Source organism: Schistocerca piceifrons, chromosome 2 (assembly GCF_021461385.2).
Source record: "Schistocerca piceifrons isolate TAMUIC-IGC-003096 chromosome 2, iqSchPice1.1, whole genome shotgun sequence".
Lineage (NCBI taxonomy): Eukaryota > Metazoa > Arthropoda > Insecta > Orthoptera > Acrididae > Schistocerca > Schistocerca piceifrons.
In genome coordinates this window covers 110,448,210-110,464,125 of record NC_060139.1, presented here as the reverse complement: position 1 = coordinate 110,464,125, position 15,916 = coordinate 110,448,210, and positions in this window count along the sequence as shown.

The following is a 15,916-nucleotide window of genomic DNA, read 5'->3' as shown; positions in this document are numbered from 1 at the left end:
ATCCTGTTGATGTGAAATAAAAAGAAAAAAATCAAGGTGGTGGACCTCCGCTGTCTGTCACAATCCAGTATGGTGGCCCTCAGGGATGTGAGTGCACCCTGCATGGTTGCCAGATTTCCCCATCCCTATATCTCTCTATGACGTCACAGTTCAGTGTGGTGGACCTCAGGGTTACAACCACAGCCTGCATGGTTGTCAGTTTTCCCGATCTCCATAATGCCAAAAATCAAGATGGTTGTCCCTGGGACATGGCTGCAGCCAGAACACTTGTGCTAAGTACAGAATCGCATCCTAAGCATAAAACTGTGAAAAATACAAAAAATTCTGGTTTTTCCTATAATGTTAAGGTTCACTTGTCATAAGTTTAAGTCAAAATGCGCTACGCGTAAACAACGGCCACCGCTGCTGGGATAGAATAAGAACAATTATGTGTTTATTATTGAAACAAAAATCCCAGGGGGGGCAGCCCCCTACACCCTCCTCCCCTTACACGGTGTCCGGACACGCCGATCACGAGAATCTTGCTACCGTGCCAACAATCTCCGGCCGCCAGTTGGGTAGGGATTCCAACGCTGTGCCGTGCTGTGCTGGATCGGGCCGTCATCTGACCACCTTCCAGCTCGCCTGCCTTAGCTTCAGTATAAATACATCCTTTCTCACACAAAAGTTGCGGGCAATGCAGATGTGCCTGCCTGCTGTAAAAATGAGCACCTTCAATGGATCACATCTTATAGAAAAAGGTGTGTGAAATGTACGTGTAATTCTTCTTCTTCTTCAGTAGCGCTACAGCCCTTGGTGAGCCTTGGCTTCTTCAACAATCTTCCTCCACACTTCTCGGTTATTTGCTGCTCTTTTCCAGCCCCGGACTCCCATACTGGTGATATCCATTATTACCTTGTCGATCCACCTTCTTCTAGGTCTCCCTTTTCGCCTAACTGAATGGATCATACCTTTCATCATTTTCTTTGGTATTCTATCCTCTGCCTTTCTCTCCAAGTGACCTAGTCATCGTATTCTCTGTGATTTCACAAATTTTACTCTGTCCCTGCCTTGTATTAACCCTTGTAATTCGGCATTGTAGCGTATTCTCCAGCCTCCTTCCTCCCTTATTGGCCCATAGATTTTGCGTAGTATTTTTCGCTCAATGATTCTTAGTGCATTTTTATCGTGTTCTGTCAACGTCCATACCTCTGAGCCGTATGTGATAACTGGGCGGACTAGGGAATTATATATTAGTAGTTTAGTTTTTCTTGTAACAAGGCTATTTTTCAAAAGTTGCATATTTGCAAAGTAAGCTCTGTTTCCTGCTTGTATTCTTTCCCTTATAGCCTTTCCAATACTGTTATCACTTGTTATTAGGGCTCCCAAGTAGTTCAAAGGGGACACTCCATTGAAGCATTTCCCATTGATGTTTAGGTTCTTAGCGGTTCTTCTGGCCTCAGATTGTGACATTACCATATATTTTGTTTTGTTTTCATTTACTATGAGGGCAATTTTTAGTGCTTCTGTTTCCATTGCACCTTCAATGCATCACATCTTATAGCAAAAGGTGTGTGAAATGTACGTGTAATTGCACATTGTTAAATGCACAGGAGAGGGTTGATAGGTGGAGAGACCACATTGAGGGCCTCTGTGGGGGGAAGACTTGTCTGATGCGGTAGAGGAAGTAACAGAAGTCCATATAGAAGAGATAGGGGATCCAGTGTTAGAATCAGTCTTTGGAAGACTTAAGATGAAATACGACAGAAGGGATGGGTAACATCCCATCAGAATATGTAAAATCATTGGGGGAAGAGGCAACAAAACGACTACCCACGTTGATGTGTAGAATGTGTGACTCTCGCAATATACCATCTGATTTTCAGAAAAATATCATCCACACAATTCCGAAGACTTCAAGAGCTGACAAGTGCTAGAATTATCGCACAATGAGATTAACGGCGCAAGCATCTAAGTTTCTAAGAAGAATAAAATACAGAAGAATGGAAAAGGAAGTTGAAGTTGGTTTGGATGGCGAACAGTTTGGCTTTAGGGAAGATAAAGGCACCAGGGAGGCAGTTCTGACAACACCGTTGATAATGGAAGCAAGACTAAAGAAAAAACATGCCACGTACGTGGGATTTGTCGACGTGGAAAAATGTTACAAGATGTTCGAAATTCTGAGGGAAATAGAGGTAAGCTATAAGGAGAGACGAGTAATGTAGAGCATGTACAAGAACCAAGAGGGGATAATAAGAGTGCAAAACGAAGAACGAAGTGCTCAGATTAAAAAGGGTGTAAGACAGGGACGCAGTCTTTTGTCGCTATTGTTCAACCTATATATGGAAAAAGCAATGATGGAAGTAAAAAAAAAAAGTTCAAGAATGGAATTAAAATTCAAGGTGAAAATATATCAATGGTAATATCTCTGATGACATTACTATCCTCAGTGGAAGTGAAGAACACACTGTCTGCTGGATGGATTGCACAGTCTAATGAGTACAAAATTTCGATTGAAAATAAGTCGAAGAAAGACGAAAGTAATGATAAGTAGCAGAAATGAGAACAGCGAGAAACTTGACATCAGAATTGATGGTCACGAAGTAGATGAAGTTAGGCACTTCTGCTACCTAGGCAGTAAAGTAACCTACGACAGACGGAGCAAGGAGGAAATCAAAAGCAGACTAGCACTGGCAAAAAGAGCATTCCTTGCCTAGAGAAATCCACTAGTATCAAGCGTATGGCTTAAATGAGGAATAAATTTCTGAGAATGTACGTTTGGAGTACACCATTGTATGGTAGTGGGGAAATAGGAACAGAAAAGATTCGAAGCGTCTGAGATTTGCTACAGACGAATGTTGAAAATTAGGTAGGCTGATAAGGTAAGGAATGAGGAGGTTTCAATCTGCCTGTGTGTGTTGGTTGTGGAAATTTGTTATTCCAAATCCTCCAAACGTTTCAAAAATTCTCCTTGGAGGGTGACAAGCAGGCGTAAGGCTCTGAACACGTTGAAGATGAAAATGGAAATGTCGTGTGGCTAGGGCCTCCCGTCACGTAGACCTGTCGCCTTGTGCAAGTCGTTTAAGTTGACGTCACTTCGGCGACTTGCGTGTCGATGGGAATGAGATGGTGATGATGGAGACAACACAACACCCAGTCCCTGAGCGGAGAAAACCTCCGACCCAGCCGGGAATCGAACCCGGGCCCCTTGGCATGACAGTAAGTCGCGCTGACCACTCAGCTGTCGGGGCGGACAAAATTGAAGATGATATGGATGCGTGAGTTGCCCTTTAAGTAACTTCCATAACGAACTTGGAGACGTACCACATGCCGGGGCAACATGTCTCATGCTGATGCCTGACTCTTTTTTGACAACTTGTAGGACGTACGGAGCCCGCGCGACTGCTACGGTCGCAGGTTCGAATCCTGCCTCGGGCATGGATGTGTGTGATGTCCTTAGGTTAGTTAGGTTTAAGTAGTTCTAAGTTCTAGGGGACTGATGACCACAGATGTTAAGTCCCATAGTGCTCAGAGCCATTTGAACCATTTGAACGTACGGAGCGGTTTTAGGCGCTCCAGTCTGGAACCGCGCGACCGGTACAGTCGTTGGTTCGAATCCTGCCTCGGGCATGGATGTGTGTGATGTCCTTAGGTTAGTTAGGTTTAAGTAGTTCTAAGTTCTATGGGACTGATGACCTCAGATATTAAGTCCCATAGTGCTCAGAGCCATTTGAACCATTCTGTTGGACGTACTCTTCCTAATTAGGAGGATGAGCAACACATCGTCTTCCTCTGTCAATAACCTGTGGAGTTACTGATCCGGTCTCGGCAATACGTAGGTGCGCTGCACCAAAGTTTGGATGACTTGGTATGGAAACGACGTATGATGCAGCTGTGGAGTCACTTGTCAATTATCATTCGCGCATCCTTAGGTAAGAATTAAGCATGCCTGCTCACGAAGTGAATATGCTGCAATGTTTGAACGGAGAACTTCCAGTTAACTCATTACCTGTAGTACATGTACACAGTGGACGTTGAGGACAGATGAATGACGAGTGTAAACAAGTCTTCCTGGAAACACGACGTCATCTTGGATACAACGAGTCAAACAGGTGCATAGATAAGTGAAGTTCTTGGCCTATACCTGGAAAACAGTTGAATGTTAACTTTTATTAATAACTCAAACGTTGGATTTTCCAACATACGTTCATTTGCACTTTTTTTCCAGTTTTAGTGTAAGAAACCTGTTTGTTAAAGTATTTTTTAAATATCCTGTAAAATACACATAGAGTGCAAATTAACCAGTACACTATAACTAGCACATATAGTGTGGAAAACAAACTAACTAACATACTCAGTACGCAATCACACGTACATCCATTTTCACATACACCCATAGTGAGTGTGTGCGTACGAAGTTTCGTCATATATACGAAACATACATTCATGCATACACTCTATCACTCAAGCGAATACTGTGCATACAGTCGGGTTGTGATCCTGTCAGCAAAAATGACCTGCTTGTGGTCATGTCGATAGAGACTGATTCTCAGTTGCAATAAGGTATGCACCTCATGTCTTAGCGGTTGAATACTGACTCAGTGCATCATGTGCAGAGGAGGAAGCGGAGCACCGCCAACACAGCTGCACAGGCACTTCAAGTAGTCCTGCAGCAAGATCCACTGCGGCCACATGTCACACAACGTTCCTTACTAGCCTGGTGAATCTGTGTCTGTATGATATCTGTACATTTTTGAATGGAGACCTACAAACACTCGGCGAGCCATTTGCCTCGACTTTCATCAAGCCGATCACCTTATGCATATTCAAACGTGTTAAATGGATCAGGCTTATCCATCAGTAGTTCATATGGAACGCAGTCATTCACCTAATAGATGAAACTGTCCATATGCATATAAAACAACTTTGAATCTGCTAAGTGAGTTTCTGAAAACTCGTAATGGAACTGGGACATGTGGTGTTTAGGTAAGTCTGATACAGAAATATCCACATAAAAAGATTTCATGAACTCTACCGAAAACTTAGCCATTCTTCATTAAAGACTGTGGAGCGTTTGAAATTTGACCCGGCAATATAATCTCCTGCGTCATAATCCCCCTGCCAGCGAATAACTAAGTGAATTTCGCTATGGCGTCTAGCATAGTTTTGACAAAAACAGTATTAATCATAAGTTTGTAAAAATCTTTCTCAGTTGTACACTACACAGAAACTTTATTTTTAGTATTTACATAAATGTATTCCTTCAGACATGCACACTCCTTGAAGGAAATAGTATGGGTGCCTGTGTCCAGTTTCAACTCCAGCTTCAAACCTTGCTGGTGATTTGTTTAACCCTCCACCCTCGTAAACAACAAGGGAATCGTTCGCGGAGTTCGACGCTCTGGACAGAGCTCTCTATTCCCTCTACCAATCTCATCTGGTACGGATCACAGACTGACCAGCACTGTCCAAGTACTGGTCGATCGAGTAGTTTATAAGCTTTTTCCTTCGTTGATGGACTTCATTTCCTAATTATGCTTCCCATCTACCTGACTCCCAATTAATTTTATGTGGTCGTACCACTTCAGTCACTCCGTACGCAAACTCCTAGATTCACTACTGGTCATTAAAATTGCTGCACCACGAAGATGACGTGCTACAGACGCGAAATTTAACCGACAGGAAGAAGATGCTGTGATATGCAAATGATTAGCTTTTCAGACCATTCACACAAGACTCCATATGCACTTAGTTTGATTAATAGCCGCTTGTGAGAAACGGCATCAAAAGCCTAGGAATATGGAATCGATCTGAGATCCCTTGTCGACAGCACTCATTACTTCATGAGAATAAAGAGCTAGCTGTGTTGCACAAGAACGATATTTTCTGAATCCGTGTTGGTTATGTATCAATAAGTCATTTTCTTCAAGGTGATTCATAATGTTGGAGTACAGCATACGCTCCAAAATCCTACTGCAAATTGAGGTCAGTGATATGGGTCTGTAATTCAACGGGTTACTACTATTTCCTTTCTTGAATATTGGTGTGAGCTGTGCTACTTTCCAGTCTTCAGCAACAGACCTTTCGTCAAGTGTGCGGTTGTATATGATCGCTAAGAAATGAGCTATTGTGTCTCTATACTCTGAGAGGAACCTGATTGGTATACCATCTGGACAGGAAGACTTGCCTTTCTTAAGTGATTTGAGTTGTTTCGCAACACCTGAGATATCTATTTTTATGTCACCCATACTAACAGCTGTCCTGGTTTCGAATTCTGGAATATTTACTTCGTCTTTTTTCGTGAAGTAATTACGGAAAATTGTATTTAGTAACTCCGCTTTAGTGGCACCATCATCGGTAACATTTCCATCGCTATCGCACAGTGACGGTATTGACTGTTTTTTGCCCCTGGTGTACTTTACATACAACCAGAATTTCTTTGGGTTTTCTACCATATTTTGAGTCAATGTTCCATTGTGGAAACTATTAAAAGCATCTCGCATTAACGTCCACACTAAATTTCAAGCTTCCGTGAAACTTAGCCAGTCTTGGGGATTTTGCGTTCTTCTGAATTTGGCATGCTTTTTTCGTTGCTTCTGCAACAGTGTTCTGACGTGTTTTGTGTACCATGGTGGATCAGTCCCGTCTCTTATTAACTTATGCGGTATATAAATGGAAATGTCGTGTGGCTAGGGCCTCCCGTCGGGTAGACCGTTCGCCTGGTGCAGGTCTTTCGATTTGACGCCACTTCGGCGACCTGCGCGTCGATAGCGATGAAATGATGATGATTAGGACAACACAACACCCAGTCCCTGAGCGGAGAAAATCCCCGACCCAGCCGGGAATCGAACCCGGGCCCTTAGGATTGACAGTCTGTCACGCTGACCACTCAGCTAACGGGGCGGACAACTTATGCGGTATGAATCTATCTATTGCTGTCGATACTGTATCTTTGAATTTGAGCCATATCTGGTGTACACGTACATAATTAGCTTGGAAGGAATGGAGAAACTCTCTTAGGAAGGCTTCAAGCGAATTTTTCAAAAAAATGGTTAAAATGGCTCTGAGCACTATGGGACTTAACTTCTGAGGTCATCAGTCCCCTAGAACTTAGAATTACTTAAACCTAACTAACCTAAGGACATCACACACATCCATGTCCGAGGCAGGATTCGAACCTGCGACCGTAGCGGTCGCGCGATTCCACACTGTAGCGCCTAGAACCACTCGGCCACCCCGGCCGGCAAGCGAATTTTTATCTGCTTTTTTAAATAGATATATTTTGCGTTTATTTTTAGTGGTTTTGGTTGATATGGTTTTGAGCCTCGGTACAGTGACCTTGTGCTCACTAATCCCTGTATCAGTCATGACGCTCTCTATTAGATCAGGATTATTTGTGGCTAAGAGGTCAAGTGTGTTTTCGCAACCATTTATAATTCGTGTGGGCTCATGAACTCATTGTTCAAAGTAATTTTCAGAGAAAGCATTTAGTACAATTTCGGAAGATGTTTTCTGCCTACCACCGACTTTGAACACGTATTTTCGCCAACAAATCAAGGGTAGATTGAAGTCTCCACCAATTATAACTGTAAGAATGGGGTACTTACTTGTAATGAGATTCAAGTTTTCTTTGAACCGTTCAGCTATTATATCATCTGAGTTCGGGGGGTCGGTAGAAGGAGCAAATTATTATTTTCGTACGGCTGTTGAGTATAACCTCTACCCATAGTAATTCGCAAGATGATGATCATGTGGCCTTATGGCTTGAACGTGCTGTAGATGACATGGGTACAGCAATTGTTTATGATGTACCCCCCCAGACAAGAGAGTGAGACACGAATGAGACAGTCTGATGTGTATGATCATCTTGTGAGCGTCTCCTAAATATCTTGTCTTTTTGGAGATTGTTTATTGTAACAGAAGATGTGTTTTTTACGTACATCGAAGTTGTTCACTTCAAATGTTATAGTGACAAGCTGGTTACGCTTTGTTTCGGGTTGATAATAACCTACTGATCGAAACCGGCAGCACTGAGCATAAAAATGAAGTAGCTGATGGTAATTTACAATGAAGTTTCACAACATAAAAGATGTTTATGAACAAAATCCTACAGAAGAAGTAAAAGAGAGAATAATCCAAAAGAAATATCAAGACGGAGTGGCGTGGAAGGCGGAAGAATTTTTTTTGCTAAAGATAGTTGTTGGAGTCAGGCACAGAATTACCAGAACAGAGCACTGCTTGTCTCCTGGAGCAGACACTTGTGCGATAAAATTTCGTGAAAGTGAACTTTACAAATTATCAAAAATTGATAATGACGAACATTCTTTACAAAAATATTACCAAAAATATAAATCAAATGTGTCATGACCTACAAAGAACTCTTATGAAATGGGAAACTAATATCTATGATTATCGTCATTCTTAGAACAACTGCTCTGATGATTTTTTGTTCTCACTTCTTCTACTTCGATTTCTGATGTTGTATTCTAAGCGGGCTGGAGGCCAGACGTGATTGTGTAATTAGGTAATTTCAAGCAACAGATGAAATTCAACCTAATTTTGTACTCTCTTATCGTAGTATTTGGTAACCCCAGCAGCTCACGCCTTAAGAAGTATCTGTGAATATTTTAAATAACGCGCGAGAGGCGCAGATGCTATTCATATTGTTGTCGGCCATCTTAAGACCGATAACGTTATTTCACTATATTTCTGAACTGATTAATGATATTCAAGTCAGACATGTTTTCTTTTTAAATAATAGTGATAGTAGTCCCTCAGAATTAACAGGTATTTTGCGGAATTTCAAGGAATTTTACGTAAAAACATCGTGCTTGTGTGTGCCGATAGAACCTGATAAAACACAACAATTAATAGAATCTTACCAACAAAGAGAACTACTATTATGCATGTGCATGCTGCTTCAATTTAAATAATGTTTCAGAGGTAAGGCTAGCTACCTCCATTTTAATATATGCATGATCTTCGCAGATTGTTTTCAGTGTATATTTTTAAAGTTTCGTGTAAAATATTACGCAAAGAATAGTAAACTAGGCCCACACCCAAAGATTTACTGTACGCAAACAAGCTTTATCAGATTCTTCATCTACAACTACATCCATACTCCGCAAGCCACCAGACGGTGTGCGGCGGAGGGTACTTTGAGAACCTCTATCGGTTCTCCGTTCTATTCATACGATATATCTCACTGCGCGTGCATGTCGTTGCATTACATTAATACGACAACACGATTCATACAGACAGACATTCTATACGCCACGACACGATGCACACCACAACAGTTTCCTAATCTGGCACGTTTGGAGCCTAGTCCCGTGTGGCATTGAAACGATAAAGTGAGGTGAACTGGAAGAACAGACAGGCAACTCTCGACTTGTGTCGCGTTCGAGCAGCCGTAGCCGCAGCAGCCGCTATCGCCAGCGTGATCAGCTTCAGAAGTTGCCGTTAGGGTGCAAGTTTTTGTGCGTAGCACTTAACCTACTTGTGTCCTAATGAACAGCTATGGCGGATGTGAACGGCACTTCGTTTGTGCTACATTCGTACTCTGTATTTGTTTCAAGTTCTTAAAGCGCCCCGTTTACTTTTTTCGCCAGGCTAGCTACAGAAAGCTTTTACACTGCCCCTTGCAGCGACTGCGTATTAAAATTATAAGAAAGGATACACAAGGTCTTGCTTGTAATAAATGATAATTTTCAGTGATACTAATAGTCGTGTTTCTATGATTATTAGTCTTTAATAATTGAAATACTTAGATAATGTTAATCTGATTTAAACTGTTCAGATATTATGACTAAGCGATTGAAGACTAGGTGTCATGGTTCTTGTGCTGTTGTCCTGAACAGCCATGAGAACTGCGAACCAACAGCTCAATGTTAACTTCTGTCATCAGAGGACGAGACACAATTTGCAGCTTAAATACGTTGGTGTCCCACTGGTTCATTCATTAACATGTAAAAGAGACCTGAAAGACACTAGACAAAAGCTAAAGACCAGAAATAACATCATAAAGAATCTGGCTGGCACAACCTGAGGTACTGAAGCGTCCATACTACGCACTGCGGCTCTACTCTAGAATACCCAGAAGCTGATACTGTGTCCCAGTACGGCTTACGGCTACACAGTGCTCATACAAGGGAAGTAGACATCCATCTGGATGAATCAATGAGAATTACAACGGATACACTAGAATACACTACGATCCTCTGGCTGCATATTTCAGTAAAATTCCACCACCTGAATTGCGACGCTAACAAGGGAACCTCCCCATCGCACCCCCCTCAGATTTAGTTATAAATTGACACAGTGGATAGGCCTTGAAAAACTGAACACAGATCAATCGAGAAAACAGGAAGAAGTTGTGTGGAACTATGAAAAAATAAGCAAAATATACAAACTGAGTAGTACATGTGCAAGATATGCAACATTAGGGACAATGTGAGCTGAGGAGCGCCGTGGTCCCGTGGTTAGAGTGAGCAACTGCGGAACAAGAGGTCTTTGGTTCGAGTCCTTCTCAAGCGAAAATTTTACTTTCTTTATTTTCGCAAAGTTACGATCTGATCGTTCATTCATTGACGTCTCTGTTCACTGTAATAAGTTTAGTGTCTGTGTTTTGCGACCGCACCGCAAAACCGTGCGATTAGTAGACGAAAGGACGTGCCTCTCCAATGGGAACCGAAAACATTTGATCGCAAGTTCATAGGTCAACCGATTCCTCCACAGGAAAACACGTCTGATATATTCTATACGACACTGGTGACGGCATGTGCGTCACATGACAGGAATATGTTGTCGACCCACCTATCTTGCACACTAGGCGAATGGGTAAAAAGATTCTTCTACCTTGCCCGATTTAGGTTTTCTTGTGGATGTGACAATCACTCCCAAAAAAGTGATGAAAACACAAGAGTTTGTCACATAAACTGCACAATTTTCCCTGTGCTCTGTCAAAACATATGTTTTTTACGTTTTCAAATGTTTCCGTGTGTAGACCGTAAAATTGTGCATATGTCCAAGCAAATCTGAACATGCCCTGGAATTTTGGAGAGCGAAGTTGATTATGTGTGAGAGCCTGAACTTTGATAATTGTCTGAAAATAAAAAATTAAACTTTTCTCTCGAGAGAAGATTTGAACCGAGGACATCTCGTACCGCAGCTGCTCACGCTAACCACTAGATCACGGCGCTCGTAGGCTGGCATTCTCCTTTATGTTGCCCACGTTGTGCATGGGCTACTCAGTTTGTATATTTTGCTTATTTTTTCATAGTTCCACACAACTTCTTCCTGTTTTCTCGATTGATCTGTGTTCAGTTCTTCATGGCCTATCCCTGTGCCACCTTATAACTAAATCTGAGAGGGGTGCGATGGGGAGGTTCCCTTGTAAGAAGCATCCAATCGAGAATGAAGAAAGCTGCATCACCCCGACTACCCCCAAGTCCTTCCAGTTTATACAATCTTAAATGACCCTCCTCCAACCCACCTGACATCACGCACTTCACTGTGGCGTAATGAAAGAAACAAGAAGAAGTTTGACATTGAAGAAGAGTGGTGCAAGAGATAGAATGCTGCAAAAATTAAACATCAAGGTGCTGAAGATCCGTCTGCCAGTCTATCAGGATTTGATCTGAAGAGAAGTGAGTGGACAAGACTGAACAGGGTAAGAATTAGTCACGCCCCTGGTGCAATGTTATAATGCACAAGCGGAATAACGACAAGAGACTGCTCTTTGAAAAAGTACCCAGGACCGTTCTGTGACTTTATTAACGCTGCTCCCTCTGCTACTAAATAGATTTATTCTCTAGATCTTGTACTCTGATTAAATGTTTCTATTTTAATTAACAGTCCTAATTTTATTATTTAAAAGTTCTCCTTTTGGTGTCGTTGAATTACTGATTTTCGGAATTTAAACATTAGCTTTTTGCCTAAGCTATACAATGTATGCTTTTTAGATTAATGCCTATGCTCCTGGCCTTGTAGTGTAACAAATGATGCAATCGAATAATATCTGTAGAGCAATGATGGATTCCGTGCTGTTCGCTCGGATACCGGTCCGTGAAAAAGAATGGATAATATGGAGAGAAAATGACCATTGAATTAAAAATAAATGAGGAATGGATTTTTTGGCGTAATTATACGACGGATATCCGGAATGTAAGGTCGGATCGATCGCGAAATGGAAACCACAGTGAAAATCCGATGTAGCTTTGCGTATATGTATTGGACATCGTCTACAGTGTGCCTGTGGGTCATGTCAGTTCGCTATTTTCAATTCTGACCACACAGTGAGTGCGTAAAGATGCCTGTAGGGAAGTAGCTGGAATGTGTAGCTAAGTGTTGCAAATAATTTTTATTTTCATTGTCGTCTTCATTTCGCTACCTATCGGACCTTACTTTCCGAATAGCCCTCGTATATACGAGCGCTTACTGATCCCCTATCTTTCAAAAGCAATCTCTGTACTTAGAAAAAGATTAATTAATTATTGTTTAGATCTTATACTTTTCATTTTGTGCCATTATGTCGGATTTTCTTTCTTCTTTGTCTTCGAAACTTTGTACGGTATTTACACTCCGCCAGTGATATTCACACCCACTTTGGTATACAAAAACACACTTAGGACCGTTAGTCACAGTTACCCTAGTTAATACTCATTGACAGAAAAAAGAGAAAGAAGGCTTTAAAATCACATTTATTCGGTGTTTCAGTACATCTCATGGATTTTCCACTAGAAAGTGTTACATCGTGAAACAATAGTCCGATATTTGTGAAACTCTGTGGAGATTTCAACCACACAACGGTTATGAGTAAACTTCCATTACATTCGGAACTGATGCTCATCAGTATGAGGTTTAACTCCCACAGGTACCAACACTCTGTTTTATTAGTTGTGGAACGGTAGCAAACAGTTTCCGAATGTCATCTTCAGGAACTTCATGCCATGTCTTCAACACATGCTGTGTTAGTCCAGGAAAATAAATAGCTAGAGGCTGGTACGAAAGCATACGTCTTTCCATCGCATTCCAGATCTGTGGGCGATGAATCAGAGGATCGAGTAGGCCAGTCAAGGATCCGTACATTCCTCAAGGCATCTGTTGTGTGAATTGTAGCATTGGGTCTCGCATTATCCTGCTGGAATACGCCACTTTTTATCATGCTTACAAAGACCGTGACAATGGGTTTCATCGTTCTTGCTATCTCCTGGTGAATATTCAGCCTCCCTACAAATTAACAAATCAGTTCTCACACCGTATTCAGTAAGAGCACCTCATGATTGCAGCAGTTAGAGATGGCTGGGTCTCCAGAATAGCAGCATCCTAAGACCATTTACCAGATCATCTGTGGACACGTTGCTGTCACTCTGACCCCCAGAAACAATAGCACCGCTGAACATCACAGAAAGCGCGACGAGACATTCTGACATTTTTTGTGTATCTTCTGCAGGATTTTCAGCTGTTAGCCTGAGTCTATTCGTTAGAGTCAGTCGAATAGTTCTACGACCTTCTCATGGTCTGTCTTTCTGGAAGCACCCGTGCCTGCTGTTCATACTACACTATTGTCCTGAATCCACCTCGTCACTACTTGTTCTGGGCCCTATGCACTACTGCCAACTAAACATGCGACCTGTCGAAATGATGCTCTCACGTCCCAGTGATTTGCCCTATCTCAGAATCAGAACTATAAGGATTGCTCAAACGAAATATACTCTGCTGTTTGGGGCGCTACAAATATTTGCGTCAGCAGTTGTAGATGGCGGCGGATACGATATACACTGATGGAAAAAAAATCTCTATACCAAGAAGGAGTTTTGCGACATAAACGAAAGTTGTTAGGCGTGTTCCTACACTACTGGCCATTAAAATTGCTACACCACGAAGATGACGTGCTACAGACGCGAAAATTAACCAACAGGAATAACATGTTGTGATATGCAAATGATTAGTTTTTCAGAGCATTCACACAAGGTTGGCGCCTGTGGCGACACCTACAACGTGCTGACATGAGGAAAGTTTCCAACATATTTCTCATACACAAACAGCAGTTGACCGGCGTTGCCTGGTGAGACGTTGTTGTGATGCCTCGTGTAAGGAGCAGAAATGCGTACCATCACGCTTCCGACTTTGATAAAGGTCGGATTGTAGCCTATCTCGACTGCGGTTTATCGTATCGCGACATTGCTGCTCGCGTTGGTCGAGATCCAATGACTGTTAGCAGAATGTGGAATCGGTGGGTTCAGGAGGGTAATACGGAACGCCGTACTGGATCCCAACGGCCTCGTATCACTAGCAGTCGAGATGACAGGCATCTTATTCGCATGGCTGTAACGGATCGTGCAGCCACGTCTCGATCCCTGAGTCAACAGATGGGGACGTTTGCAAGACAACAACCATCTGCACGAACAGTTCGACGATGTTTGCAGCAGCATGGACTATCAGCTCGGAGACTACGGCAGCGGTTACCCTTGACGCTGCGTCACAGAGAGGAGCGCCTGCGATGGTGTACTGAACGACGAACCTGGGTGCACGAATGCCAAAACGTCATTTTTTCGGATGAATCCAGGTTCTGTTTACAGCATCATGATGGTGGCATCCGTGTTTGGTGACATCGTGGTGAACGCACATTGGAAGCGTGTATTCGTCATCGCCATACTGGCGTATCACCCGGTGTGATGGTATGGTGTGCCATTGGTTACACGTCTCGGTCACCTCTTGTTCGCATTGACGGCACTTTGAACAGTGGACGTTACATTTCAGATGTGTTACGACCCGTGGCTCTACCCTTCATTCGATCCCTGCGTAACCCTACATTTCAGCAGAATAATGCACGACCGCATGTTCCAGGTCCTGTGCGGGTCTTTCTGGGTACAGAAAATGTGCGACTTGTGCCCTGGCCAGCACATTCTCCAGATCTCTTACCAACTCAAAACGTCTGGTCAATGGTAGCCGAGCAACTGGCTCGCCATAGTACGCCAGTCACTACTCTTGATGAACTGTGTATCGTGTTGAAGCTGAATGGGCAGCTGTACCTGTACAAGCCATCCAAGCTCTGTCTGACTCAATGCCCAGGCGTGGCAAGGCCGTTATTACGGCCAGAGTTGGTTGTTCTGAGTACTGATTTCTCAAGATCTATGCACCCAAACTGCGTGAAAATGTAATTACATGTCAGTTCTGGTATAATATATATGTCCCATGAATATCACGAATACCCGTATATCATCTGCATTTCTTCTTGGTGTAGCAATTGTAATGGCCAGTAGTGTATTTGTAGTCACCATCTGTAGATGGCGGCGGATGCGATATACACTGATGGAAAAAAACATCTCTACACCAAGAAGGAGTTTTGCGACATAAACGAAAGTTGGTAGGCGTGTTTCTGCACCTGAAAGATGATGTCATTTCAGATTTCGCGCCAATTGCATAAGAGTGGCGCTAGTGGTTTCACCATGAGGATGCAAGAGAGGTTTGCTTTAAATACACACTGTAAAGGTCGTGAGTGTTAGTTACTGTTGAGTTTGGCCGTGGTGAGTTGATGGTAGTCAAAATGCCTTTAAGGAGACAGAAAGACCATTATCAACGCCTCACTGAGATTGAGCGAGGTCGTGTCATAGCACTACGAAAAGCTGGATGTTCCTTCTGTGATACTGCAGGAAGTCTTGGCGGGTATGCAGCCATAGTACATGATTACTGGCAGCGCTGGTCACGAGAACGTACGATGGCAAGATGTCCTGGCTCCGGACAACCACGTGGCACTACCGAGAGGGAAAACCACCATATTCAGCGTATGGCTCTGGCGCATTGTGGTGCATCTGTAGCAGCAATTTGAGCAGCAGTTGGCACGACAGCGCCCCAACAAACCGTTACAAATCGCTTACTTCAAGGACAGATCCGAGCCAGACGCCCTACAGCGTGCATTCCACTGGCGCCAAAC